Below are 5,075 nucleotides of genomic sequence, written 5' to 3'. Positions count from 1 at the left end.
CCCCCCCCAGACTCAGAAGGCTATATCCTAAATTAAAAAGTAGAAGGATCAAGGTCGGAATGAAGAACCATTCATATATAAATGCTGGAAATAACCTACTTTTATTTTACATGATTGAAGTCCAAAACAAAAAACCCCACCAAATCTAGCTCTTATTGCTATGTCCTAGTGTATCAGAGGTCCCCTTTCATATGCCATGAACATGAGAAGGGGTGGTTGTCAGAATAATGACCTTATCTGCTTATTTCAAGAGCCCAACATCTAAGGCCTGATAATATAGAAATCAAAATTGTACTTGTCAAAACTCATCAAATTGTATAGACTTTAAATTTTTGCATTATTATATTTAAATTATACCTTAAATTAAGCAGCACATGGCAAAAAAGGGTAGGAAGAGAGGATAAAAAGAATACATTATTAAATCCTGTGGCTAAATGATTTTGTATCTGTTGTCCTCAACAGGGTCAAAGGCAGGAAACAACAGGCAAAGCTTATTCTTAAATAATGCTTCTGAGCTGCCTAAACAGATATTTCCCATGGACCACTAAAGGGACTTCTTCAGTAAATGACAGTACCCTATGCCCTCAATCTTGATTTAAAAAAACTGGAGAGAATTCTTGGAGTGAAGAACAAGGATTGATTTTTTTCTTATTTTTTTCCATTATTTTTCAAATAATCTATGAACTAGTTTAACTCTTTCATCAATATGAAAATCATGCATCCTCATCCCAGCAATTAAGGATTTAGCTCTCCGGGTTTAGGCATTTCATGGTGGAGGGGGGGAAGGGTATTAGGTCCATTTATTTAAAATCGAGGCTGAAAAACAAATTAAAAAGTCCTTGTCCATCTGGAGATTTTAATATATTTATTTGAAAACCAAGTTCTGTGAAAGAGCACACTAAACAGTCATATATCTTCTCTTCACCAAAGACTTGGAGACAAGGTTCTTCGGGTCAGCGCAAAGGCAATGGTACATGCAGTGAGTAGCAGGTCTCAGCATGGATTTCTTCACAAACATCTCCAATACAGGCCTGGACAACCATCTTCAGATGAGCAATGAGATCCTAAGGAAGTGGGAAGGGGGAAAAACTAGGGTCATCCTTTGTTTAAAAGAAAATTTTTTACCATGAGCTGTCGATGTCTAAAACTAGCCCCTAACCCTGCCTACGCAGTCCTAACACACCAGTGTTGTGGTAAGATGGACTACAGTTTTTACACTCCTACTAGACTGAATATTTTATCCTTTTGAAAATAGGAATCCAATTTCTGGGACGCCTGGTTGGCTCAGTTGGTAGAGCATGTGACTCAATCTCAGGGTTGTGAGTTTGAGTCCCCACTGGGTTTAGAGTTTACTTAAAAAAAATCTAATTTCTAATTAAAAACTTCTAAGCCATCTTGTAGTTAATTGCCTTGAAAGACTTAATCAGGGGGTTTTCAGTAATGTGTGGCCAAAGGCTTGAGGGGGCTAATGTGAGTCTGTTCAGTTCCACACAGAGACTGAGTGCTTATGGTATCAATGCCGCCATGCGCTGGTTGGGTAAAGCTTAGGAAACCATCAAAGGCCCAAAGATAATTTTCAAAGCAATTTTACATAGACAGGAAGTTAGTATAAATCTCCCTCTCTCCATCAAAGGTCCAAACACTTTTGGGGGCTTGAATATATTTTCCTACTAATGGCAGGGTTTCTGCCTTAATATTTATCTGAGATTTCTGTAAAAGCTTTCATTAATTGCTAGTCACTGTGTAACACTCATGGTCTCATGGTGCTAGATTTACAGCCTGGCATTTAAGTAGAAGAAAAGGATAGAAGAAAAGGATAAATTCTTATTGTCTGACAATGTATCTGTACTAGAGTGAGAAAACCTTGATTAATAGTTTATATGCATCTTCAAATATGTGATGACAATTTCATAACATTATTCTAATTTTTTGCATCTAAAGACCTACTTCAACACTGTTAGAACACTGGCATCATTTTTTTCAACTGGGTGAAGCTTTGTTATATGGTCTAAACTGACTCTGAAGTACTTTTAAGCACCATGTCTTATACACATTAGATGTTCGATATAGCTTCAGTGAGTAAATGAATATTAAGGCTTTTAGTACCAAAAGTATCACCAAAGGAAAGGGGGAGAGAGAGACGGATCAGTGATCCATGGAGCAGTGCTGGCCATAAACTCTAACTGATCTGTAACAAGGGGCTCACATCAAAGTGTAAATCAACTCTATCATGAGCAAACTGTCATTCAGTTGACTTTCTTGGGAGTAAGGAGTAAGCAAGAATTTTTCAATAAAAGAAGTATTGAGCAGATTGACATTTTGGAGCAAGCTCTCTACTCTCTCACGGACCTATGAGAACAGTTTAAACCGCTCTGAATAGTACTGGTCAAACACTAGAGGGTAGAGAGTCAAAGGAGAAAGAAAAAGGAACTGGAGGTTATGTATGCTGAAGAAGTCAAAAAGAGGGGAAATTCTAACACCATTTAGGTAAATAGAGATTAAGCACAAAAGGAATGGAAAAAGTGACACGATGTCTCTGCCGAAAACATTTAAGATGTACTGACCAACAGAATTCCTTTGATAAACAATTTTATTTCGCACATACCTCTGGTCCTTAATCATCGATATACTCAAATGGTTCTGGAGGTTCTGGCTCTTGTTCTTCTTCCTCGATTTTTGGGCCATGGGCTGCCACCGGTTCAACCAGTTCCTCTGTGTCTTCACTGGTGTCCTTCAGGATGATGATGCCGCCAATGGAAAGCTGTACACACAGAGCAAGGGGTGAAGCAGCACAAACCCCGCTCATATTCTCAGACGGCTCCAGAGTCTAGCGCGCGTATTTGTTAAACGGTACCTTAAGACTACTCAGATGATCTGGGAGTAAAGACCTGGCATAGAACTACATTTCCCCAGACAGCAGCCAGGAAATGCGGGTGTGTGCGCCTGTGTGACGCTACACCCGTGACAAACTGGTCGGCTGCAAGAAGCGGCTACTAAGACCTTCCTCTTCCATTCCTCCAGTTAGTCTGAGGACTAAACGAGGAAGGCAACAGTCGATGTCCACGACAAAGGACAGAGAAACTTGTAATCTATAGGGAATAGTTATAAACTTAACCCAGTGGCAGAACATCACTGTTCCCAACTAAAGACTGGTATTTCCTGCACTGCCTTGATCTGACTGGAGAGAGAAAGTTTACTTATTTACTTTTACCAATACAGCATTCTAATGTCTTGCTATTCGACACATGGTCCTGGACCAGCAGCATCACTATCACATGGGAGTTTGTCAGAAATGCAGAAAACATAGCCCGACCTAAATCTATAGAACTGCACTTAAACAAGACCCACGGGTGTACGTACGCACATTAAAGTTTGAGAAGCACGCTACTCTAACAGATACTTTATTACTCGTGAGAAAATTATCATTTTGGACAAAAAAGACAATCTACAAGTGAAAAGCCAATTTCTCTCCAGTGATTTCAGAATGGCAGAGTGAACAACATAAATATGACAGATACACTGAATGTTTTTCACTTGAACCTACAAATCCTTATGATACAAGGACGTAGTAGATGGGAAACAAAAAAGAACTAGAGAGTAGAAGCAATTTTATTAGCCCTCTCCCAAATGTATCAGCAGAAGTAAATTCACACACCAAACTATTCACCCATCTCTGTGTGCTAATCTTATTCTATTTGCTTGGCTGTGTCAAAGGAAATGGGAAGCTGCTGTCTGTAATTAGATCAGTCAATAGTGGCAGGGCCCATTGGGAAAAACATTACTTCTACCAAAGCAAATTACTGGAAAGGAAAAGAATCTCAAGCTCATCAGTCAGATGATTCACATATATACAAATAGCTCTGCAGTTCAACCTAATCTGATTTTTACTCCCTGGAGCTCTGTCCTGTCCTGCTATAAAACTGGTGTCTTCATGAATGTCTATACTATCTCACTTGTCTTGACACGCATATTCATACACTTTATTTTCTAACTCCTTCCCCTAAAAAGTCTGCTTTCCTTGAAGAGAGCCATTTTATGAGTGGACCTTGCCTTTACTACCAATATGTACCTAAGAAAAATCATAGTACAAGGCCACTGTCCTAATCCTCTACGGTCTGAAAGTTCCCCTGAGCCTTCTAAAGGACCAAATAAAGATGAATCATACCAAACAAGAAAATACCTATGTTCACAAAAAGGATTTCCTGTATTTGGGAAACAGACAGCTCCAGGTTATAACTGTACTATTTCATGCTCAACTGGAATGAAATAATCCAACTCAAATCCTGCAGTATAAACAACATAAGGAAAAAGCCTTATAGCAACGTGGTTTAGTTTACTTTATTTTTAAAAAGTAATCTCTACAACAAATGTGGGGCTTGGAACTACAACCCCAAGATCAAGAGTTACATGATCTGACCAAGTCAGCCAGGTGCTCGTGACCTTTTTACCACTGTAAAATGTTCTTTGTCTCCCGCAACAATTCTTTTCTTTTTTTTAAAGATTTTATTTATTTATTTGACAGAGAGAGAGCGCACACACAAGCAGGGGGAGCTGCAGGCAGAGGGGCAGCTGACCAGGAAGCCCAATGTGGGGCTTGATCCTAGGACCCCGGGATCGTGACCCGAGCCGAGGGCAGACACTTAAATGATGAACCATGCGGGTGCCCCAACCATTTTTCTTTTAAAGTATATTTTGTCTGATGTTAGTATAGCTGCTCCAGCCCTCTTTTTGTTACTTGTCTGCATGGGATATCTCCCTATCCTTTTGCTTTTAATCTACTTCAATCTTTGAATCTAAAGTGTGTGTATGTTTTAAGATCTTATTTTTTTTTTTTTGAATGTCTCAATATGTATATTTCTGCACCTTTATTTAGACTTTCACATGGACATCTCTAACCGGTTTGGTTCAGATTCGCTTCAGTTCATACTCTCAAGAACACATTTATCAGGCACCAGACAACAAGGTTCCTTAAGATAGTCAATATACTGCAGGAGAGACACTGAAAAGTGAAATTCTAATTATTCTTGACATAGGGCATTCTAGGGTGTTTCATGCCAAAATAATGAAAGTTATTT

The 5,075-nt window shown here is 39.1% G+C and overlaps 1 long non-coding RNA gene across 1 annotated transcript; it reads right to left on the bottom strand.

Annotated features, from left to right (window-relative positions):
• Nucleotides 1–850: 850 nt before the first annotated feature.
• On the bottom strand, nucleotides 851–4,094 carry LOC111140456. Its single transcript, XR_002640156.1, has 2 exons — nucleotides 2,606–4,094; nucleotides 851–1,064 (listed from the first exon to the last, which is right to left on the bottom strand). It is a non-coding gene; the product is annotated as an uncharacterized LOC111140456 (long non-coding RNA).
• Nucleotides 4,095–5,075: the final 981 nt, after the last annotated feature.

The sequence above is a fragment of the Enhydra lutris genome, unplaced genomic scaffold, assembly GCF_002288905.1.
Source record: "Enhydra lutris kenyoni isolate GAN:26980312 unplaced genomic scaffold, ASM228890v2 scaffoldscaffold1519, whole genome shotgun sequence".
Lineage (NCBI taxonomy): Eukaryota > Metazoa > Chordata > Mammalia > Carnivora > Mustelidae > Enhydra > Enhydra lutris.
This window is presented reverse-complemented; position numbering and strand designations above follow the sequence as displayed.